This window comes from Panthera pardus, unplaced genomic scaffold, assembly GCF_024362965.1.
Source record: "Panthera pardus isolate Hobbes unplaced genomic scaffold, ASM2436296v1 HiC_scaffold_7, whole genome shotgun sequence".
NCBI classification, from domain to species: domain Eukaryota; kingdom Metazoa; phylum Chordata; class Mammalia; order Carnivora; family Felidae; genus Panthera; species Panthera pardus.
The window spans coordinates 38,401,793-38,428,215 of record NW_026527002.1 but is presented as its reverse complement, the minus strand read 5'-3'; positions in this window follow the sequence as shown (position 1 = coordinate 38,428,215).

The following is a 26,423-nucleotide window of genomic DNA, read 5'->3' as shown; positions in this document are numbered from 1 at the left end:
TTATATATTGAGTAGTTTGGATTTCACTGAATCCAGGGGACTTACATGGAAAACATATGCTAAGCCAGAAAGAGCCGTGGTTCAATGTCAGGGACCAAGAAGTCAAAGAAACAAAGAAAACAGCTAAAATCTACAGTAAGGCTGCTGGATCCCCATGGAATGGAGACCTCTGCTGCCCTTCTATCCTTGATGTTAACAGTTGGGAGCATTTAATTATCCATGAGATTCTTTCTTATCTAGGACTCTGGAACCAGTCTCTTTTCCAATCTAGAGCACAGGAAAGGGAGCTCTGGACAGATAGTGTAGTGACTCAGGACTAGTAGGATTGGCTGCTGTCCTAATATGATATTGAAAACCTTGTTCGCTAGAAATCAAGCCATTGTTTTATCTTCCAAACCCTCTGTGACTGCCTTATGCCTTAAATCCCACTGTCTCATGCTCCAGCTCTGTGGTGGCAGGTTCCTAGCCTGTCCTCTGGCTCTCTAATGAGTTGGTTCTTCCATTGTTTTTTCTGTCCTTTCAGTTGGTAGATTATCTGAAGAGTATCCGATATCTCTTACTTTTAGTGACTTCATCCTATCCCTAAATTTCAGGCTTCATATCATTCTTTGACATATGACAATGGCCATCTGCCTTCCTGCACTCCTGGTTTATAGACATTCATTATTATTTGCATCAGCCTAGCCCTCTCTTTTCTTTATCCAGTTGAGTTTCTAAGTTCGAGACATTTTTATGGTGGGGTGCTTTTTTTGTCTCCTTTTGTGGCCTACCCCTGAACTCCTATCCATGCATACCTGTCTTATCCTAAAAGCTCAACTTATTTACACTTTCAGAGCTCTCATTTTTGAAGAATGGCCTCTTATCCAACATTCCTCAGTATCAGTTATGGCACTTTCCCTGGAAATAGGAAAAAGCAAAAAAAAAAAAAAAAAAAAAAAAAAAATTTCTTTCTCTTTGCTTTTTCTACTGGTGTACTAGATGAGTTGGTAGAAAGATTCCTCACTCCTAAGTTACAGTTTCTGGCCCAGATAATTTCAGTTTGTTAGTACAGTATTTTAGCATATAAGTTTATACTACAGCCATGTCTATTTTTAAATTCTGATACAATCATTATTTACTTATAACATACTTTATCAGAGGTTTATTAAGGGCATTGCCCTCTTCCGAAGTCCTTTTGAGAATGCACCGGACACCCCCAGAAAGTCAGGGTGGGTAGTTTATACGGCCCATTGCTTTAATACACTCATCCATGTATATTGAAGCATTGTAAACCATGGGTAGAAGGGTCGTCCGTCATTATTTCTTTATCGAATAAACAACCGGAACTGCTTCTATGTATATTGCAGGTGGGTAAAAGTCAGTCAGGGTCCTTCTGAATTTTATTCCTGCATCTTGCCTCTGTGCTCTTTGCTTAATCTATTGTTAGTATCTAGAATGATAATGAACGAATACCTAACATTTAATGAACTAGGCACTGAACTAGGAAATTGAAGTGTGTATTAAATTTCCAGTGTGTATTAAACAACTTTTCCAGAAAATGTCTTTGTCATATTACACTTGAGAAATTCCCAGACTTGAAACTTTAATAACAATAGCAATCCATGTATCATGTTTAGTATATACCAGGCCTTCTTTTAAGCCCTTTACAAACATTGAATCACATAGCCCTCATAACAACCCAGAGAGGTTAGTACTATTATCTTTTTTTATATATGAGAAAACTGAAGCAGAGATTAAGTCATGCGCCTAAAATCACACGAAGGTAAGGAATTTCACGTTTTCTCTTTCCTATGTTTCACTGAAAATGAGAATGAGCAGCATCTCTATTTTGTGCTTTAGGAATGTACTACCTCTGGAGTAGCATGGCCCGGCCTTGCTGTACTACTGTGAACATAGTTACTAGGTGAAATCTTTCTTTCTTGCTAATTTTTAAACTCGTGACTCTATGAGACTGAGAATACTCACCTACCTAACTGAATAGCTGGAAAATGATGTCATGCATGATTTAGATTGTTTGAAAATCAGAAGATTCAAAACCAATCACTTACTTCTCCGTCTGCATCTATCTCTGTGGTGCTGACCCCCACCCCCCGCTTCCGCTCTCCTCATCTTGTTCACCTTTTATTCCCATTTCCTGACTGTGTCCTCCCCTACCCCCACCCTAAGGGCCCTCCCTGGTGTCCAGAAGGCCTTATGAATTATCTTCAACTGGACAGATTTAGTTCTAAGGTCCATTAATACTTTAAGTATTGGCTAATATGTTTGTCTGATCTTGCATTTGAATGCATTTCCCTAATATCGAATTCCCAAATTGTTTTAAATTCTCCATTAGGATCATTGGGGTATTTAAAAATGTATGAAGGTTTGATGCCTCTTGATGTGAGCCTGTCAGTCACTGCCAATGACCACGGTCAGAGGCTCCGGCGAGGAGGTTGTGAGCTGCCACTGGACTTTCGCAGAGCACAGTAGAGCCTTCAGTGGCCTGAGTGATATCTTAACATGTCTCTAATTTAATGCTTTTATCAGCTAATTCACTTTTCTACCCAGACTGTATTGTTTTTCTTCGGTGCAGTGGATTGCTGGGATAAAATGGAAAAGCAGGATAAGAAAAAAAAAATCGTTTTGCTAAGCACATCCCTACCAACCGGCTTCTGAAATGTGCACTTAGAAAATGAGCTTGGACCTTAGCAAAAGGTATTTGAAAGAAAAATTAAAGGTGAATTATGTAGACAAAATTTCCAAAAGACTCTCTTTCTTTAAAATCAATCCAGAATGTAGTCTGCTTTTAGAAAACATCCAGAACGACTCGATGAGAAGTGAGGTGGTTGAGTTCAGAAGAGTTCAGAAGTCTATTTTGAAACGCAAATGATGAGCCATGCTGGGCTGCCAGCTACTTTACTCTTATTCTGAATTATAACCATGGAGAACCAGACTGGACCAATTCAACAAACTGCGACGCTTGTAAAATTTTCTTTAAAGGGAAAAGAAAAGAAAAAAAAAAAACTCTAGGTCTTTCTTTCCACTGCAGTATGAGACCCAAATCCTTCAAGGCCATTTGCTACTCCCAAAATAAAGCAATCCTGTTGGTAGCAATTCTGTGCTCATGCTTGCTGAGATAAGTTTACTGATGCAGGGTGTTTGGATTATACTGAAGTTTGAGGTATTCGGTTGGGGGGGAAAATGGTTTCGACTCACCGCCTGAGTCAAGGACGTCAACATGTGTGGAACAAGTGAATATTGTATGCTATCGTTATATGATCATGTGCATGTACACTCGTGTGTGTCTAAACTAAGTGCGTGTTAAAATATGTTAGTTATCATTTAGCATTTATATTCTAAGTTCGTATTGTTGATAGATATCACCTCAGGATGGCTTCAGTAGCTGCTATCCTTATGGTACTTTTAGACCTATTTCTGTGAGTTAATATTATTTTGAAGCTAAGAAATTATCTGGCTCATGCACATTTCTCATGTGAACACAGTGATTTTGAATTACTTTCAAATCAGATGGCAAGTTGGAATAATTAAACCAAGGCATTAAAATGTGCATGAAAAATGCTTTTTTTTTTGGCATTATTAATTTTTCACCCTCCAGAAATAAATCCTGAGGTTGTCCTCTGATTGGAAAACTGAGGTTAGTTTGGTTGAAAGCTCAGAGGAATTCCGTGAGGTTAGGCAGGAGAAGTCTTCAGGATTCCTGATGCTATGCTGATACTGACCAGCGAAGGACACCCCCTCCCTATTTCTCTTATTTTGAAGAGAGACTCTTCAGTGGGCACAATACATCTCTCAGCCATGGGTTCAGGGTATTATACTCCTCAGCAGGACTCCTTTTCATCCTACAGGGAAATAGGCTTCCATTATAACCCACAACTCTCGGCAAGAACACAGTTAAGGACTGAATTAAGCTATTGCCCACAATTGCAAAAAATTGGATACAACGTCTTTTCGTTCCTTTTGAAGATATAATGACAATACATAAGGCTTACTTGAAGTGGAACAAATGTACTCAGCAGGCTGATGGGAGCATAAATCTGTCTGTGACAACTGTAATAGAGTTACGCAGGCTACTGCTTGTTAATCAAGAGTTTAAGTCTTAGGCTGAATAACCAAATTCTGTTGATTTTTGTTTTTTGAAGATCAAATCAAACTTAGGTTTCTCCCACAGATTTGACACTGCTCATCTCCTGTTTCTTTTTTATCTCTCCTCATGTTTGCTCATCTTTAATGTAAATGCACCTTATGGATTGTTGAACTTTCTAGAGACTCCTGCTGTGTTGATTAATTGCTAATGAATGCTAATGAAGGAGTGAGGTGAATCTACACTATGATGTATTTAAGGGATGATTGATTAGATTTAGTGCTGACTGTCAGGAGAGTACTTACTACAAGAACAACAAGTCCATAAATATGCACGGAGTGGTTGGTAGTCTCCCTCTGTGAATCTGGCCTTTCAAATCAAGTTCCTGGGTTCATTGAATCAGAGAAAGGACTAACCTTTTAGCTTTTGTAACTGAAATGGATTTTCTTGTTAAAAAATATGCTAATTTTGCTAATGGGTTCTAATGAAAAATTGATAATCAGTGGATATTTAATTGTTAAAATAATATTTGACAGATTTTCTTAAAGGATAAAATTAATTGCTAGTTAAAAAAAAGGCTCTACCAAATAGGTTTAAAATCCATCTATTGAAATAGCAAATTAACTAACTTTGCAAACAAGATAGTGCACATTTGTTTGACAAATATTTGTATATCGGTTCATTTTGGAAAGGTGCTAAGTCCTAAAATCAGATTTCATGTCCTAATGAATTTGATGTTAGAAGTGAATTTTTATTCTTTTCCCGCTCCTAGTGACATTTATGGTTCCAAAATTTTCTTTATCTGACTGGTGAAAAAAAGACCTTCTTGGGTCCCTCTCTCCTGCTGAAGCAACTCTGACACAAACAAAAATGGTTTGGGGGGTCAGGAATGTTGGGACTTTGAGGAGCCCAAACAAATTATAATGCTTTTCTTTCCTGCCAACTGTCTGAATCAGCTGAAAGATAACATGAAACATATCAGATGAAGAGCCATTGTTGTTCATAAGGCTGATGTTGGAGAACGTGATTTAGCTTTGTGGCTACAGTAGGCTTCATAGTCTAAATGATCAGATGGAGTCTCCCAAGTGCAAGTGGCATTGAGGACTCCTGGTCTCCCTCAAGGGGACCTACCACATGTTTCTTACATGATGGAGAAGTAAGGGAGAAAAGTTGCCTCCTGTAAGGAGCTATTGCCTGAGTAATAAGGCAAGGACTGAGCCACGCATACTTAATTTATCTCCTAAACTCACTAATTAAATCCGTCAGATCTCCCACCCAAGAGGAATGAGAGGGAGATACCAAAAGAAACACAAGGGTGGGGGATGCCTGGGTGGCTCAGTCAGTTGAGCCTCCAACTCTTGATTTTGGCTCAGATGATACCAGGGTCATGGTATCGAGCCCCAGGTTGGGCTCTGTGTTGAGCATGGAGCCTGCTTGGGATTCTCTCTCTCTCCCTCTGCCTCTCTCCCCACTCACTCTCTCTTTCTCTTTTAAAAAAGAAAAAGAAAAAGAAATGAAAGACACATGAGAGTGAAAACCCTTCTACATGGAAGGGAATATAAGGAAGATATTTAGGGGAGGATCATTACCCCCAAGAAAAATAAATTGGTTTGATCTACCTGAAGTCCGCTAAAACCCATTAAAAAAATATTACCGCAACAAGATCATAGCTTATCATGAGGAGTGATATTGTAGATCGTCAATTATGTGAGCACAATCTCAGGCACATACCAGAGGTCAGAAATATATAAGCTCAAGAATTATTCCTTGATTGTCATGGTAAAGATTTAAAGAAAAAAAAAAAAAAGGTACGAGGAGAGGGTGTTGAAATATATAGATAGGTGTTATCTACATGAAATTGAGATACATACCCTCCCTTCCCTTCCCTTCCCTTCCCTTCCCTTCCCTTCCCTTCCCTTCCCTTCCCTTCCCTTCCCTTCCCTTCCCTTCCCTTCCCTTCCCTTCCCTTCCTCTTCCCCTTCCTCTTCCCCTTCCTCTTCTCCTTCTCTTCCCCTTCCCCTCCCCCTTCCCCCTTCCCTTCCCTTCCCTTCCCTTCTCCTCTCCTCTCTTTTCTTTCTTTCTTTCTTTCTTTCTTTCTTTCTTTCTTTCTTTCTTTCTTTCTCCTTATTTGTTTTTTTTTTCTTTTTTTGGAATAAATAGTTTTAATGTATAACAGTAGGCCAACTGAGGAAGATAAGACTCCCCCCCACCCCACCCCACCCCAATCAATGTCCTAGCCTTTCTTATGATGCCCTGGGACTAGTGTACCTGGGCCAGGCCCATGCTTGCCCAGCCCTGAGGCCCCCAAATCCCAGGGAAGGGTGGGAAAAGAAGATGGATGGCTTAAGATATATATATTTCTAACTGACTAGAATAGACTCAAACATATGTCCATATGTCCATATGTTTTTTTTTTTAATCTAGCTATTTTTGCCTTGTGTTTTCTTACACTATAAAATAGTACACAGGATATTAAAATTGCTTATTAATAACTAAATAGGGACTATGCAGTTTAGGGCTATGTCCTATTTTGATGATCAGAATGAGTGAGTTTTATGATCAAATGTTGTTCCTAACAGTTTTACCTAGGGAGCATCTGTAATTTTTGTATTATATGGGGGTATAATTACATATTCTGTACTTAGTCCCTTAATTCACTTTACAACATCAATGTATTTGTTTATAAAGTTTATATAGAGCTGGACAAGAGAACTGAGCTATCACTTGACCTAAAGAAGATTTGTAAAATACAAATCATTTTACATTTAAGTACATTTAAAAACCCTAGTCTATACAATATCTATTTCTGTTACTTTCTTTCTTGGGAAGGTCTTTCATACGGCATGTTTTATTTTTTCATCTGTCACCTTACATTTTTGATCACAGAATCACAGAGTGTTTCTGTTCCTCTTCAGCACCATGGGGACATGGAAATGTAGTTGCTTTAATATCAGCATTATGTTGTCAACAATCATGTGAATGATGACTGGGTATTTCTTTTTGAATTATTGACTGAATTTTTTTCTCAATATTTTAAAAGTCAGATAGGCTCTGCCTTAAGCTAAGACTTTATATTCTCTAAGTTTTCCTATCTTATAAAAGTGATCAACTTCTTTTCTTTTGTTGTGTGTATGTTTGTGTGTGTATGATACATTTTGCCACCGAAACATGTGTCTGCTTTTTAAAGTGATAATATATCATTTCACTTTTTTTTTTTTTTTCTAGAGCACTTCCAGAGTAGGGTCAATGGCTATTTGGATCTTTATCCAATTCATATAGTTTACAGTCCTGGTGCTGGAGAGTTTCAAATAATATATTTGAAAGGCTCACACAAGCTCAGTATCTGTGCTTTTCATTCTTACTTTTTAGATACCCAGTCTGAAATGGATTCGATGCTACATGATTCCATAAATTTAGCACAGACATACCTAAAAGAACAGTAAATAAGTGCAACTTTGATTTTCTTTTACTGAGTTAACTATTTTTCTTACCTAGAGGAAATGCATTGATACATCATGCTAGTCTATTTTTGTCATCTTGATATGGTGGTTCTGCTAATATTCTCCTAGTGCAACCCAGAGAACTTCTTTCTTTGCCTTAAATCTCTTCCTAGACATTAAAAAAAGGCTATGTCTATTAAATCTTATGTTACTTTAGTAGAAACTAGTAAAAATTATTTGCATCCCTTCCCCTCAAATAGCTTTAAATATTTTCTTTTGTCTTGACCTTAGAATCCCATTTGTAATTGCACTGTTCCACCTCTGCAATATTCCTAAATCCATGAAACATGAGTGCGGACCGTACCCTAAAGAGATAAATAAACCTCTTCCTTGGTAAGGTAGGTTCTTGTCATGTGTGACAATCTAAATTTAATTATCAGTTTAAGCCCATGCTGTATCCCTAATAACTTTGGAGTTAAGTACATCTGCCAAGTTAAATATTAAATAATTGCATAGGGAGAGAGAGAACAATTAACAAGTACAGGCAATTGAGAGCTTTTCTCAGGTGAGAGCTGAACCACCGAGAGTCGGTAGGGTGAAGAGACTCTTGATCATAGAAATGATTTTGAAAGTTCTAGTAAGAATGGACAGATGATGCTTAGTTGTATATTCCAGATCATGACAAGATGGAATTTAGGGGAGTGTTTTATACAAGGATTTATTGTGGTTAGAGAAGGGGAGAGAGAAAGAAGAAAGGAAACTGCTACTTGGTAACTGTGCTTTCTGAAACATGAACCTACTACCCACTTCAATCCTTACCACGGCTTCATTTTACAAATGGGGAACTGACGTGTAATGATGTTCACCGATTTGGCCATGGTTTACAAGACTAGTATTATAAGAAGGTAGAATGTACACATTTGAAGACCCGTTTTGGGAGTTAGTTAATGGATCTTCTTCTCAGGGGTCTTATACTTGATGGCAAAAAAATAATTAGGGTGCAAATGAAAAGAAGCAATAGCAAAGATAACGGAAGAAGGACTATCTGTGTCTAATAAACCTTTAACCACCTCTACCCCATCCCCAAAGAAGTACTCGAATAACCTCTAGAAAGGATCAGGAGTTCTGCCAATCCTATCTGCTAGCTCCCTCAATAAACAAGAACAAACATAATTCTCTTGAAAAATTCAGAAGGAATTCAGCTCATTTGTTTATTCCCCAAACAACTTCCCTCAGACTTGTTGTTACTGTTTTTATCTTGTCAAAGATAGAACCAAATGCAGTTGGTCAAGCATCTTTGTACAATTATTTTCTGTGCAAACTGGAACGAGAGTAACCAGGAAGGATCCCAGTTCTGTTAAGCTTTTAGGATCAATTTGAAAAAGTTCTTTTAAATATTTATTTGAAACCCTCATTTTGTTCATTGTGGTAAAATATACAAACATGAAATTTGACATTGGAACCATTTTCAAGTGTGTAGTCTGTGGTATTTAGTATATTCACATTGCCATGCCACCAACACCACCATTCATTCCCAGAACTTTTTTTTTTATCCTCCCAAACCCCAATTCTGTCCCATGTAATGCTAACTCTCCATGCCCTCCACACTCCTGGCCCCCAGTAACCACCATTCTACTGTCTCATGTAAGTGGTATCATGTAATACTTGTCCCCCTTTTTTTTTCTGTCTTCCTTCACTTAGCACAATATTTTCAAGGTTCATCCATGTGGTAGCACACGTCAGAATTTCATTTCTTTTTAAGACTGAATAATATTCCATTACAGGCCTTTACAGCAATTTGTTTACCTATTCATCTATTGATGGATATTTGGGCTGTGTCCACCTTTTGGCTCTTGTAACTGCTATGAATGGGGGTATATACATTCGATCCCCTTTAAAAGGATTTTTTGCTCTACGGAATGCTCACCTTTCTAGCTAAGACATTTCTCATTGTATGCTTGTTTTCAATATTTTCTCCCAGGCAACCAATGCATAAGGTCTATCTCTACCTTCTTTTCCTGTCTCCTCCATTTTCTCTCCTCTCACCAAAAAGTACCTCCTAGTATCCACTGAACTGAAAAGCCTTCAGGGGCGTATCACAGTCAGACAGGACATGGAACTTTCTTTGCAGTGAGACTTGGTGAACGAGTTTATTTCCTCATTATGCCGAGTGTCACATTCTAGGATGTTATTGTCCCAGACTTCTCATTAGCACCTCATTATTATGCTCCTCCGTATATCCTGTTTGTTTTTAGATTTCTCTGAAAAGCCCTGCTAACAAAATGTCACCATGTGAATTCCCAAGAACTTCTATTGTCATAGCATTGGAAATGTGTCTGAGATCTCTTAGAAAATGAATAGTTCAGCAATTAGGGGCCTAAACTGCCAGGTGGAACAAATAAACTGTAGTCAAGGAAAAATGACCAATGAATCCACATTAAATTTATTTTCTTCCTTAGCCTCTTGTTAATCCCTAATTGCTGGAAGACAGGTAGGAGCGTAAATTCCACAGCTATTGTCCTGGCAGAATGCAATTTGAATGCCCAATTAATTATTGGTCTGTCATGATGTTTAATTTAGATAAAGTGGCTCTTTAGCAAACTGTTGCTTTCCTGACATACAGTCAAAAATTACCTGTCCAAAAAAGATACACAATTCTGTGGACCCAAGGTTTAGTAATACCCTTGACCTTTACTGTTCCTTTACTCATCCAATAATAATTATTATAATTATAATAATAATTATAATGAAGAAGATGAATTTTAAAAAACCCACCCAGGTAGATCTAAAGATATATCTGAAAGTTTGGGGATGGCTTTAACAATAACATCCCCAGAGACCAGACAGGAAAGTGTGAACAACGAACCAGCGTCACAGCGTTTTCCTGCTGAGCATCCCCTTCTCTCCCCTCCTTTTTACTTGTGACATAACCTGGAAAACACAATATTGGATCCTACCCTGATCGATTCTTCTAGAGATGGCATTGGTGGATTTAAAAAGAAGGGGCCGGCCACAATTTCTGGACATCTGTATTTTCTGAGAAGTTGCTGCCGTCTTCTTCTATTAATACTGTCAAAGGCTTGCATTCGACCAGAAAGAGCCACGTACCACAGATGGCATTTTTCACATGCCTTTTCCTGGAGCTTATGGAGAGTAAAGATCAAGTTCGCGGCAACACTTCCTCCTCTGCAGCCATGCGGGCTTTCTGGTAGAAGTGCATGTTAGCACTTGAGGAAGCAGCCAGTTGAGAAAGATTCTTGCCAGAGCATTATCAAGAGGAGATTGACAGGAGATCTCCTAAGCAATTCTCACACTCCAATCTGCCACCTTTGTCTCGTGTAGAGGCATTATAATTGCAGCTTTGAAGCCATTTGGCAGGATTTTATCCCCCAAGAGACACAAATAATTGTTAAAGACCCTCAGGATTTAAAAGACATGTACCATATAGGTGGTAATCCGGTCTAACTGCTCGGATTTCAGGTAGGTCAGCCTACCATAGATAAATAAGAAAATAAAGTCCTTATGCCATTCAAGTTTTAATGTAACTTATAAACCTATACTTTAGGTTGTTTTCTGCAGGAGAAAACCTGACATTCTTTTCATTTACCATTCCTACAAGAATTGTGAAAAGGATGATTCTGATTCTTTTTTTTTTTTTGAAGTGTTTTAATTTTTATTTTATTATTTATTTATTTATTTTTGAGAGACAGAGACAGAGCACAAGCAGGGAAGAGGCTGAGAGAGGGAGCGAGACACAGAATCCAAAGCAGGCTCCAGTCTCTGAGCTGTCGGCACAGAGCCCAGTGCGGGGATCGAACCCACAAATCATGAGATCGTGACCTGAACCACAGTTGGGCACTTAACCGACTGAGCCAACAGATGCCTCTGATTCTGATTCTTCTTAATTTCTTCCATCCCTTTGCCAGTTTAGAAATTACTCATTAGTATTTATAATAAAGACAGCAATTAATAATAATAAATCTCGCACTAATAATAGGTTATATTTACCAAATGTTTGTTCTTCCAAGCACTATGGTAATCACTTTACATGTGTTTTCTCATTTTTAAGCCCATACAAAACCCTAGGAAGCTCCTGAAGATCAGAGGGTTAAAATCTACCCGAGGTCATAAGTACTAAGTAGCCAAATAGGATTTGGATGTAAGTGGTTTGAACTGAAACCTTTAACCACTGTGATTTACTGCTGATTAATAGCATAATATTTCCCATAAACCAAACATCTTACAACTATTACAACAGTTTATGACTCTATTTTGTTAAAAATGTTCCATGTTCTTGTGAATATTTCAGCCTCACTCTTCTATACATGTCCTTTTTTTCCATCGAACCTACGTGCCTTGTATTTTTAAAAATTTTTGATCCTCTATGTTATATTTGTCCCTTAGGCAACTCTCCAGAGAAATCAGATTTCATATTTTACCATATCCATGATAGGTCTTTACTATGTATAGAATGCACAAGATTTCTATTTACAGAATGAAAATAGAAGAATAAATTCATAAATTTCTAAGTACTACTTTAATTATTCCATTAAAAATCAAACAATGCTGTGAAATCTTTCTCTGTTCTGTTAAGTAAGCTTAAATTAGTGTACTATTTCCACAAGTAAAACGAAATTTTCAGGGTCTTAATTCTTTTACTAAGTTATTGGAAGAGAGATTAAATAATTCCTGTTCTAGGGTATTAGAAAATATATTTCCTTTCAATATGATATATTTATATAGATATTTATATACACTATAGATATTTATATACACTTACAGCAATATAATCATGCATTTTTTTCTCTATACACTTCTCCATCACAAATAGAAACATGAGCATGTCTATCATATGAGGAAACTACATGTGTTTGACTTGAAATTTTCTTACATGTCTATGTTAATTATTCATCAGTACCAGTTTGGGGCTCTAAAATTATTTTTTTAATCTATATCCCTAAAACATAACTTATTCTACCCTACACATATGTGTGTTTGGGGAAATCTCTGGTCAGAACTTAAGTTGATTTTTAAGAGTGAAGAGTAGAAATAGACTAGAACTCAGGAATGTGAGAGTCCAGACCACGGAGAAGGCTGGGAACACTGGAGTCAAAGCCAAAATCTGAAAATGGCATCTATACATTAAACTCTTTCTAACAAATGAGAACTATGATAGTATTTTGCAATATTTTTGGATATTGCTTTTGCCCTCCATGAATTTTCAGAAAGAATGACTGGTGTGTTTATTATAGAAAGCTTTGGATCCTTAGATAATTACATCAGCCACACTTTGTAGGCATGTTTTCAAATTCATGCTAATTTTAATACAGGCTTTTCCCCTAAGTATTTATCATTTTTTAAAAAAATTTATTTATTATTGAGACACAGAGAGAGAGAGACATAGCATGAGTGGGGGAGGGGCAGAGAGAGGAGGAGACACAGACTATGAAGCAGGCTCCAGGCTTTTGAGCTGTCAGCACAGAGCCCAGCGCGGGGCTTGAACTCGCAAACCGCAAGATCATGACCTGAGTTGAAGTCAGACGCTTAACTGACTGAGCCACCCAGGTGCCCCTCCCTTAAGTATTTATAAAATGAAACATCTCCTGGTCTTCTAGCTATTGCAATTCATGCTCGAATTAGGATTTCATCCCCCACCCCATTTCCTAAACTATTCTTTTTGAAAAATAAAAATGTTAAGAAAAACTAAAATGGAAAAACAAGATGCCAGAAAGTTCAGGGAATGTGATCATTTTTACAATATATGATTGCATTATTATAACTATGCTTCTTCTAATTCTTGGATATTAGCCACTTGAAGATGTTTCCTTTTCTTTAAAATTTTATTTTTAATTTATTTATATATAATTGGCATTCAGTCAAATGTGCCCATCTTGAATTTATAATTCAAAGAGATTTGATGAATGCATATACTTGTGTAACCACTAGCATAAAGTGTGGAAGCATCATCCAGTAACATTTTCTAGTGCCTTTTTGCAATTAGTCCCCTCCCTCTACCTTGGTCTCTGGAAACGACTGATCTGCTTTCTGTCATCATGGACCAAATTTCCCTTTTACAGAATTTCATACAAATGGGATGAACAGAATGCACTTTTTTAACTCTAGCCTTTTGTTCTGCATAATGTTTTGTTTTTTATTTTTAATACATGTATCAGTAACTCATTTCTTTCAATAGCTGAGTAGTACGATGTTTTATGGATACCCCACAATTTTTCCTGCCCATTCATTTCTTGATGGATGTTTATTTCCAATTTTTGCTTACTACAAATGAAGCACCTGTGAACCTTTTAATATAGCTTATAAATATGCATGTTAGATCCTGTGCTACTTTAAGATCCTAATCTACTTTGACCCAGATCTCCAGAAGAAAATCTGAAATCCTTTGTGCAAACATATATTTTTCATTTATTTGGGTTAAATGTCTAGAAGTGAATTGCTGGGTTACTTTTAAGTGTATGCGTAATTTGATAAGACACTGACAAATTTGTTTTAATATTTCACATTATCATCAACAGTGCATGAGAATTCCAGTTACTCCATATCTTCTACAAAACTTTCTACTGCCAATCTTTTTAAATTTAATCATTCCAGTTGGTGGGAAGTGGTATCTCAATTTTAATTTGCTTTTCCCTGATGACTGATGATGTTGAGTACCTTTGATAGGTTTCTTGACCGTTCATATATCTTTTTCATGAAATGTCTATTCAAATATTTTACCTATTCTATATTATTTTGTCTTGTTGAGCTGTAAGTGTTCCTTATTTTTAAAAATTTGGACCTTCTAGAGATATTGTACTTTTACATAAATTTTAAAATCAATTTGTTAAATTTATACAAAAGTCTGATGAGATTTGTTTGTGATCAAATTCTATCTCTGTATTTATATAAAGAAAATTAAAATCTTAACAGTATTTGAATCATTAAACCCATGAACAAAATTTCTCTGCTTGTGTCTTCTGTAATCTTTCTCTTCAAATTTTTAGTTTCAGTGTACAATGCTTGCTTGCACATTTTTGTTAGATTTATCCTTAAATATTGCACAGTTCTTACCTTTTTGCAAATTGTATTCTTAAAAATATCAACGTCTAATTGTTTATTGTTAATATAGAAATATAGATTGATTTTTGTGTGGTGACTTTCTATTCTGCAACCTTGCTAATCACTTAATAGTTCTAGTAGAATTTTTGGGTTTTTTTTAGGTTTTTCTAACACAGTCATGTCATACTTAGAAATAAAAGGACAGTTTCACTTTTCCCTTTTCCATTTGTATACCTTTAACTTCCTGTTCCTTCTCCTCATTAGAAAGTGTCGATCTCCAGTACAATGATGAATAGAAATGCTGAGAACAAACATCTTCACTTTGTTCTCTAACTTAATATTTTCTAATTTAATAACTTCTTCATTAACTATGACATTAACAGTAGTGTTTGGTAGCCATCCTTATTTAGGTGGGAAGTTTGTTTGTTACTATTCCTAGTTGTGTGAAAACTGTTATCAGGAATAGTTATTCAATTTTATCAACTTTTATCCGTATTGATTGAGGTATACATTTTATTCTTTAATCTGTTGATATGGTTAATTACTTGTATGGGTTTTCAATATTGAACTTAATTTGCATTTCTGGAATAACCCCCACTTGGTCATGGTGTATTGCTGGGTTTAACTTTCATTATATTTTATACAATATCTTTGCATCATTATTTATAGGGAATATTAACCTGCAGTTTGATTTTCTTGTATTGTCTTTAATTTTTGCTTTGGGGTAATGTTGACCTTATAAAACTTAGAAATCTAGGAGCACCTGGGTGCCTAGGTCAGTTAAGCATCTGATTTTGGTTCAGGTCATGATCTTGTAATTCGTGGGTTCAAGCCCCATGTAAAGCTCCGTGATGACAGCTCGGAGACTGGAGCCTAATTCAGATTCTGTGCCTCACTCTCTCTTTATCCCTCCCCTGCTCTCTCTCTCTCTCTCTCACACACACACTCTCTCTCTCTCTCTCTCTCTCTCTCTCTCAAATAACTAAACATTAAAAATCTAAACAGAACCAAAATGACACGTGGGATAACATCATGCAGTTTATTATATGTGTAATCAAAGTTCTAGAAAGAAGAATGTGGGCAGAAGAAAATTGGAACAAATAAATGACCAAAATTCTTCCAAATGTGATGCTAAGTTTAGACTCACAAATCCCAAGAGCTCAGCGAACCCCCAACAGAAGAAAGGAAGAAAATCACACCCACGTCATATCACAATGAAGATAAAAGATTTAAGGGGTGCCTGGGTGGCTCAGTTGGTTAAGCATCCAACTTCAGCTCAGGTCATGATCTCATGGCTTGTGGGTTCAAGCCCCGCATCAGGCTCTGTGCTGACAGCTCAGAGCCTGGAGCCTGCTTCGGATTCTTTGTCTCCCTCTCTCTCTGCCTCTACCCCACTCACACTCTGTCTCTCTCTCTCTCTCTTTTTCTCTCTCTCAAAAATAAATAAACATTAAAAAATTTAAAAAAGAAAGATTTAAAGCTGCTAGAAGAGATATTACAAACATGAAAAGAGATAAGAATGACAGCAGACTTTTTGTCACAACTATATAAGCCAGAAAAAGATGAGGAGAAATTTTTAAAGCGCTAAAAGGAAGAAAACAGTCCTGCCAACTTAAGTTCCTTATACATTGAATGTATTTTCTAAAATTAAAATACATTATAAGAGTAACAAAGCCTGAGGGAATTCATCACTAATACACCTGCATTAAAAGAACTGCTAACAGGAGTTCTACCAACAGAAAAAAAAATGACAACAGGCAGAACATAGAGTTACACAAAAGAATAAAGAGAGACATTATAGGGTAAATATATAAGTAAATATAATTGATCTTTTCTTATTTTTTAAATGTTGTTTTGAATTTCAAAATATGACCCTATGAGAAACTCCTTTAAATACAAAACATAGGCAAGTTGAAGAAAAAGGATTAAAAAATTATATACTGAACATCAAACAAAACAAAACTGGAATGGCGATATTAATTTGTAACCAAAAATAGTTAACAAAAAGTTTAAGAGAAAGCTACAACAGCAACAAACAGAAATGACAGAGATGATGGAATTAACAAGGACTTAAAACAATAGCTATATATACGCTAAAAAGTTAAAACATGAACATAACAAGGGAAGTGGAAGATACAAAAAGGACCCAAATGGAAATTGTAGAAATAACTATAAAAAATGTACAATTGATGAGATTTATAGCAGGGAAAAAATTCAGAATAAAAAGCTTTCCTCTTATCTAGTAGAAGCATTTACAGCTATAAATTTATCTCTAAGCACTGACTTAACTGTATCCTTCTAAGTTGCTATACAATATTTTCATGCATTCAGTTCAAAACATTTTCTACTTTTATTGATATTTCTTCTTTAATTTTTTTAATGTTTATTTTTGAGAGAGAGAGAGGAAATGAGAGAGAACGGAGGAGCAGAGAGAGAGGGAGACACAGAATCTGAAGTAGTTTCCAGGCTCTGAGCTATTAGCACAGAGCCTGATGTGGGGCTCGAACTCATGAACCGTGAGATCATGACTGGAGCGAAGTCGGACACTTAACCGACTGAGCCCCTTGACATTTCTTCTTTACCTTATGGATTACTTTAAAGTGAGTTTTTAATTTCCAAATATGTGAGGTTTTCTAGATATTTTCTTTTTATTGATTTTGGATTCAATTCAATTTAGGTTAGAAGATAAATTATGTATTATTTCCATACCTTCAAAATTATTGAGACTTGTTTTATAGCTCAACATATCTTCTGTCTTGGTGAAGGTATTGTGTGCACTTGAAAAGAATTTTAGTTTTATAGTTATTGGAGGTACTGTTCTACTCATATCATTTTGCTCAATGTGGTTGACAGTGTTGTAAACATCTTCTATGTCTTTATCATTTTGTGTATGTGTGTAATTGTTCTATCAATTAGTGAAAGAGGCTTATGAAACCTCTATCTATGTTTATAAAATTTTCTATTTCTGCCTTAAATTCTGTCCATGTTTTCATCATGTGTTTTGAAACTTTCTTATAAGTTATATATACATTTATAGTTGTTATCTCTTCTAGATCTGTTATTCTTTTACCATTATAAGTGTTTTTTTTATTTTCTTAGATTTACTATTATACAGTATGTTTTTGTCCATTTAGTTATTTTCAAATTACTTGATTTTTAAAAATTTTTTAAAATGTTTTTATTTATTTTTGAGAGACAGAGCTAGAGCATGAGCAGGGGAGGAGCAGAAAGAGAGGGAGACACAATCCAAAGCAGGCTTCAGGCTTTGAGTTGTCAGCACAGAGCCTGACATGGGGCTTGAACTCAGGAGCCTGAGCCAAAGGTCATTACCTGAGCTGAAGTCAAATGCTCAACCAACTGAGCCACCCAGGCACTCTGTCAAGTTGCGTGATTCTTTATATTTGAAGAGGATTTCTTTTAGAAAACATTCAGTTGAGTTTTGTTTTTTTTATTCATTCTTACATTTGTTTTTTAATTGCTGTGTTTAGTTCACTACTATTTAATATAACTTATGATGTGGTTATGTTTTGACCTACCATTCTACTGTTTGTGTGTGTGTGTGTGTGTGTGTGTGTGTGTGTGTGTGTGTGTGTGTTTTATGTCTCCTTTGTTTATTTCTTTGATCTAGTTGTTTCTTCTTTTGGAATAAATAATTTTTTGTTTGTTTAGAATTCTATTTTAGCTTATTTATTGACTTCCTAATTAACCTATATTTTTTTGCTTATTTTTTATTGGCTGCTCTAGGGATTAAAGTATATGTTCTTACCTTTTCCCAGTTTACTTAGAGTTTCAATTTTAACTCTTCAAATAAAATATTTAAAATGTAACAACTTATGTCTGTTTTCTATCTCCCATTCTTTAAGTAGTTGTCTCATGTAGCATAGCTACATGCATTATAGTCTCAGTATAATGATATAATTTTTGCTGTAGATAGATATATGTGCAAAGCAAACAAAGTTTACATTACTATTCTATTATTTAATTTTTCCTTTCTTCAGTCCTAGCCAAAGTTTATCAACAATACCAACTAGCACAGATCGTTGGCATTTGTTTTTATGAGATTTTTATTGGAGTAATCTCGAGATAATTTTGTCATCTTGAGATATAATCTTATGTGATTCAAGTTTGTTACATTTCCTCCAATACTATTTAAGTCTGCAGTGCTGAGAAGATAGTTAGGGTTTTTCATTGTTTTGCTCTTCTCTGCTTTTCTCCAACAAGGCATTTTTGTAAATAGAGTTAATCAATATTTGTCTGCTATAGGAATAGCTTTTTCTGAAGAGCGAGAAAGTAAGTTGGGTTTAACACTACCATGGGTATGGAAAAAAAATGTAATGGAAGAAAAAAACCCTGTGGCATATATCATTGAGAAATTACTATATTGGTCGGATTTTGACAAAGCTAAAAAACCCAAACAAACAAAACCTTTTTTTTTTTTCATGCCGTGAAAACTCAGTAAGAACAAATCCTGCTCCATTGATTTAATGGACCAGTTGCAGCTACTGTATCTCACAAAACTGTGAGTCCCTGAGTACAAATCTCAAAGTAACCCAAAGAGAACTTGAGACAGGTAATGGATGAAAGAAGTTCATGAATTCCCTGTCCACTCATCTCATAATTTACAGATATCCTGAACTTTCAGATATCTGGCATAAAACATAATCCTGATTTTTGTGAACTGACCTAAGTAAATTTCATCATTCAACAATTGTCAGGTGTAATAAGCCCCTCTTAGAGCTAGGTATGGACTATACTATCTTTATTACAACTCACTATCAAATATCAGTCTAAATTTTGCCACAAGTACAAATATTTGTTAGTAGGTAGTCATGTATGCATGCATGCATACACACAAGCATGGGCACACACACACACACACACACACACACACACACACATTTCACTTGATCTTGTAAGTTTGGTTAAGTCCCCACTTGTTCTCTCTCTTCAGGCACTCAGACAAATCACATTGAAAAGAAGTTTTACTCCAAAGCAGATGATGTGCTGATCAGTTCTCTGTTTAGTTAGGCTTTGGAGACTTCTTTTATGTTTATGAGTGTATAACAACTGAGTTTTGTAGATCTGGTGCTCTGCCTTGAAGATCCATTCAAGGAAAATGCTGTGTGTAAAATGTGGTCAGCCCTATATCTTTAAAAAGGAACACTTATTTCATCAATGGAAAATTATGTCTAATATCCCTTATGCTCATTAACAAAACTTCTGTGGCAGATTTAGATAAAAACATTTCCTGTTGCCACCTCTGGATTTCTGATGAGTTATAACTAACTGCCTCTAGGGTGTATGTTACTGTTAAATTAAGTGCACATATATACTTTACATTTTGAAATATTTAAAAATAAGTGAATGTATTGACAAAGTAACACATATTCTACTATTTGCCCCTTTTGAGAGAAGGAATAGATATATCCAAGTGAATATTAGACTCCTGATTAGTTGGGGGGGAAAAACTAGTTAGCTTAGACTTTGTAAAAACATTTCTGAGCACCGAACCCAGTTCAGTAGTCAACAGTTGGTCCTTTCATCATCCAAGGGACTTTTTTTTAAATCAATTAAATAACATTTATTTACTTTCTATGGAAAGAAATCCCCAACTTATGAATGGATCCAATAGCTCTTTATATTATTTTTCTTCTATGTTAGCCCAGGTCCACTGAAAAGCTTACCCTAATATAGGATTAGACACGAAAAAAGAACACCTGAGTATGATAGAGGAAGAAGGAATAGGAAAATGGAGGGAAAGTCTTCAGACCATGATGTTGAATTGATGCCTGCCAAAGAAGAGCTGGTGGGAAGGAAGATTGGAGAAGAAAGTGTCTTGGACAGCAGCACAGTTTCAAGAAGGGGTCAGCCAGAAAAATAGGGAGTCCTCAAGCCAATGTCACCCATTAAAAGAGTTTCCCATCTTTCAGGAATCTTAGATTCTCTTGCCACATGCAGGTTTTGGCCAGGACCAGCCCCTGAGAAGCATGGTCTTGGTACAAACACAGTGGGTGGAGTTAGCATGAAGCAGGTGGGGAATCAGGAAATTATACCCCTGCAGCAGATCTGAGTGGAACATTCTCTTGACTGCTTCACCTTTGAATGCTTGGGAATTCTGTTCCTTTCCTAAAGCTAAGCTCGTTCCTTGAATCAAGTATTTTTTTATAAGGAAACCAACACTGCCTCTTTTAGTTAGTGTAATTATGTTAGTTATCCATGTCATATGAGTAAAAATAATGTTTATGTTATTAACTAAAATGTGAATTTTGGCTCAGGGATTTTCATTACAAGAAAACTTTAAAAAATGCTAATTACAGGAATCTTGTTTCTAATGGTCCTTTGAAGGACTTGAGAGTTTTGAAGGGAAATATATTGGGGACTGAACTGGATGTCGCATGTCCTGACCCTGCCTCTTGCTAGTGGCATAACTTTGGGCAGACTTCTTGACACTTCAATGTTTCAATGTTTCAATGTTTTCAATGTTTCATAGGTAAAAGGAGGATTTTTTTCTCTCAACTGTTGAGTGGTTAAATTTCATGACTTTCGAAATGAAAAAAAAAAAAGAAGTTAGATTCTCACAGAGGTCCATATAAAAAAAGTAATGGGAAAAAATATAAGACTCATTTTTATGCTGTATGTATATGTGTCTGTGTGTGAGAGTTTAACAATAAGCATATTCATACTCTCCTGCTGGTTAAAAGTGTACTTATTCAAAAGCTTCATCTAACAAAGATTCATGTACCAGGATGCTTAAACAGAGCACTATTTAAAATAATGTAGAATCTGGGGTGCCTGGGAGGCTCAGTCGGTTAAGCGTCCGACTTCAGCTCAGTTCATGATCTCGCAGACCGTGAGTTTGAGCCCCGTGTTGGGCTCTGTGCTGACAGCTCAGAGCCTGGAGCCTGTTTCAGATTCTGTGTCTCCCTCTCTCTGTCTCTGACCCTTTCCCATTCATGCTCTGTCTCTCTCTGTCTTAAAAATAAATAAATGTTAAAAAAAGTAAACTAATGTAGAATTAAAAATAATTCATGTGCCTACCCTGGTGGGATTGTTTTTAAAAAGCCTTGATATGACCATTATATAGACTATTCCAGAGCCATATTGAAGTGTTTTTGAAGAAAACAATAATACTAGTAATGTTATATGAGAAAAGAAAGATGAAAACCTATATTTATTATTACCCAAGATTTGTTAGAAAAACTATATGTAGACAGACATTGGGAACACTTCAAATGCTCGTCAATCATTCTTCCAGTGTTTATGGCTGTATTTTATTTTCTTCTTTATATCTGCTTTTATTTCCCAAAGTTTTTCAATAAGCAATGATTATTGCTTGAACAATTATTTTCAATAAACAATTATTCAGATGAATAACGGGTATGACCAATAAGTATGTCTTAAAGATGATATAATTTGTTGAGAAAAAGGAGCTAAAACAAAAAGAGAAGTTGATTCAGGAAAGAGATGAACATTTGAATTCTATCTTAAAAAAATAATCCAACTACTTCAGAAATAATGAAATAAATATTATGGACCATTCATGTACTATGAATCTCACATTGTTTTTGCTAGGCACAGCAACAAAAATTTGTTTTCTCTGCCTGGAGTTTGTATTGGAGAGAACAGTACATCAAAGTCAAGCTTATTTAACTTCATGTTTTTAACATTCAGTCTCCCAGAGCCAGTCTTCCCTTCTGATGTCAAGCCTGTCACCGTGAGTGAGGGATATCATTTCGTTTACAGAGCACCATCCTCTGAATTCTTTGAATTTAGTTTTTGTTTTATTTTTTTATTGCAAAATAATTGACACACAATATTGTATTCATTTTAGGGATACAACATAGTGATTTGATATTTATATAAATTATGAAAAGGTCACCACAATAAGCCTAGTTACCATCTGTCACCATAGAAAGTTGTTACAATATTATTGACTCCTATTCCCTATGGTGTACGTTATATCCCCATGTCTTATTTATTTTATAACTGGAAGATTGTTCCTCTTAACCCCCTCCACCTATTTCATCCATCCCTCAACCTCTCTTCCCTCTGGTAACCATTAATTTGCTTTTTGTATCTTTGAGTCTATTTATGTTTTGTTTTGTTTATTAATTTGTTTTTGTTTTTGTTTGGATTCCACATAAAAGTGAAATCATATAGTATTTGTCTTTTTCTGTCCAACTGATTTCATCCAGCATAATACCCTCTAGGTCTATGTTGTTGTAACTGTAAGATTTCATTCTTTTTTACGGCTGGGTAATATTTCATTGTTTGTGTGTATGGTATTATATGTATATATGATGTATATATATGATGTTATATGTAAATATGATATTATATATCACAATATAAAATTATTGTTATATGTTATATATATATATATCTCACAATATCACATCTTCTTTATCCATTCATCTACCAAAGGACATTCAGGATATTTTTAAATCTTTAATGCCTACCTTTGAATTAATCTGTCAGCATCTGATTTCACGTAGAATATTTTCTAACTGCTAATATTCTGGACATACCACTGACAAAAAGTTTGTGGAGTGCTATATTCACACACAATAATTTATTTAAAAAATGCAATGTTTCAACCTAGTTTGTTGAAATATTTAATGTCCTATTCCCTGCCATCAAAAAACCTAACTGTGTAAACAAATATATTCTTTAAATATTACAGATCAGGATTTTGTTATGATAAGTAGTAGAGGTTTAGAGAATGAAGCACAGAAATTTTGGGTTTGTGACATCAGGATTCATTGTGGCTGTTGTCACAAACAATGTTCCAGCCCTGGAAATAGGTTGGTGATAAGTTTCCTAATCTTAGGTTTTTCTTAATGCTGTACTGTGGGACAGCACCATGGGACTATCACTCCCAATGATTTCTCTACAGCACAAAGACCTAGGAATAATCAATGTGATCAGCATCTTCACCTCAGGCCTACTTCCTTCGTTTGTTCCAAATTGGGTAGAGGAACATGTGTTCTCAGCCAAATAACAACCAAATGCTAAATGTTTCAAAATCAAAAAGTAAAAGAGTTTTTCTAGCTTGGCCCTATCTCACCTATCCTCCAAGGATGTAAAGCTAAAGTGGCCCAGGATTTTGTTTGTATCAACGATAAGACTTTAATCAATAGTCAGTGATGACTTATTATCATATAAAGATGAATCGTTGTTTCCTAAGCATGTGTTTAAAAATCCAAGACTTTTTGTTTACATGGTATTCAACTGATCTAAGGCAAGTTGAAGTATGAGGAAACTAAAACCTATTAAATATCCGCCATCTGCAAGACCTCTGTCATGAGCTTTATATAAGATATTTCATTTACATCTCCAAATAGCCCTGTGTGATAGATATTAATGTTTTGAGTTTTAACAGTAAGGAAACTATGACTCAGATAGGTTACCGAACTTGTTTATAGCCACATACATAATTAATAGTAAAGATGAGATTTGAACCCATGGTTGTCTGTCTGAAACCCACACCACTTTCAATGCTGACTTTTGTTGTTAATGGCTTTAAATAAAAACTAGAGAATTTGAAATTTCTATTTTATGAAGTCATTTGCATCACAACATCAAGTGCCCTCTCCTTCTGATTGAAAAATAATTGCATGTGTAAGAGGCGGTGAAGGATAAGGAGCAGTTTTCTGCATCTTGTTTCCATCACTGAACTGTTTTTATGATGTACATCAACTCATTAAACTTTTCTCAGTTCCTCATTTGTAAAATGTACATATGACCAAAATTTCCCCCACTTAGCTACTTATATTTTCTATGATAATATGAGTATATTGTAAACTGTAAAGCACTACATAAATATTTTATCCTCACTGATTTAGTTTGTAATAAGTGTATTAGCTTCCTAAGACTGTCATTCCTAAAGTACCAAAACCTAAGTGCCTTAAAACAACAGAAATTTATTGTCTCACAGTTCTGGAGGTTGAAAGTCTAAAATCAGTGTGTCCACAGAACCATATTCTCTCTGATATCTCTAGAGGAGAATCCCTCCTTGACTCTTCTATTCTGGTTTTTGTTGGCAATACTTGACATTCCTTAGCTTATATGTATGTCACTCCAGTCACATGGCTGTCTTTTCCTCATGTTTGTTCACATAATCTCCCCTGTATGTGTGTGTCCATCTCTGTGTCCAAATTTCCCCTTTTTATATAGATTAGGGCCCATCATAATGAACTCACTTTAACTCGATTATTTCTGTAAAGACCCTATTTCCAAATATAGTCACATTCTGCCTTACTGGGATTTAAGATTTCAAAATACCTTTTCAGAGGGACACAATTCAATCCATAACAATGGAGTCCTTCTAAAAGAAATGGTTAGCAAACAATGAAAAAGAAGTAAAAAGGCGATGAAGACTAGGTGAGATTCTATCCATATATTTTTCTTGGTCAGGGTAATAAAGGAAAACCCTTGTATGACAAACTTCACTGATGATCAGGATTTCTACTGCAAGAATATCCATTACGTTCTGAGTGATCAAATAAGGGTGGGAGGCCTTTTAAGACCCCAGAGTTCTTCCAGATGCATCACAAAGTTACTCAGGTAATATGATTTTACCTTTGGACCTATAACAAAGATATCCTTAGTAAATGAGGCAGATTATTTAACTGGAGCTAGGCTTGCAATAACTTATAATTTAAATCAGTGATTCACAGTGTGCTTCTCAAACCAGTAGCATCAGAATCACCTGAGAACTTACTAGAAATGCATACACTCAGGTCTCACCCCAGATTCTCTGAGTCAGAAACTCTGGGGCTAGGTCCAGAAATACAAGTTTAACAAGTTATCCAAGTGATTCTGATGGATCACAGAATTAAGTGATTCTTAGCCATGCACAACTGTTGCATCTGTAAAGATTTAGAAAATGTGCATTTGTCCTGTATCTGCCCCAGAGCTTCTGAATTATAGAGTCTGAGGTTGGACATGCGAATTGGTTTAAAAAGGTCCACATGTGATAAAACTTCTGGATTAGAACTATCCAAGCCTTGCAGAATTGTACTAGAGTCAAGCCTAAATTAGTAATTTTGAATGGATTAGAATGAAAAGCCTAAGCATCCGCTTGGAAACCATTCACTGGTTGATGTGGTGCTGTCCTTGGTGCTGATTTAGTTTTACCTGATGCATCCTTAGAGATTCTCTGCTTATGGATTCTGTTAAGTTCTGTGCCCTGACACTGAGCCTTTGGTTGGCATTTACCATGAGAGATTTTCCTGACCCTGAGCTTTCACTTCAAACATTTTTGCTGGCCCATCCTTGTCTGTATTAGGTCTAGATGACATTTCCCACAGAACAGAATTTGAACTAATTTAAGTACGATGGCAAGACATTAAGATGAATATATTGCTAAAAATTACAACTGTTATATTCAGAACTTCAGTATGGACAAATGAATAGTGGAGAACATAACAATCACCTGTAGGTATGTAATAACAATTAGACATCTGGGCCACGACCTTGGTGGGCTGAGAGAGATAAGATTTTAAAAATCTGATGAATAATTTTGATGTGTACCACCAGTTAAGTACTGCCTTAAAAATTACTGATCAGTGACTATAGGTCCACCTTTCCTGGAATTTGATATTTGTCTCAACATTCTTTAATATTTATGGTAGAATCCATTTCCTAGGTAGACACAAGATTTACTTGGGCATTTTTCAGCAGAGATACATACACATTGTTCTTCTTCTTCTCTTTTCTGGTGTTTGTTTTTGATGAACAATTCGATAGATAGATTTGGTTCATGCTGTTGGCTTCCTAGAAATAAGGAAGACAGAAATGGCTAGAAGATATTTATTAATTCAGAGCAGGACGTCTCTACACAG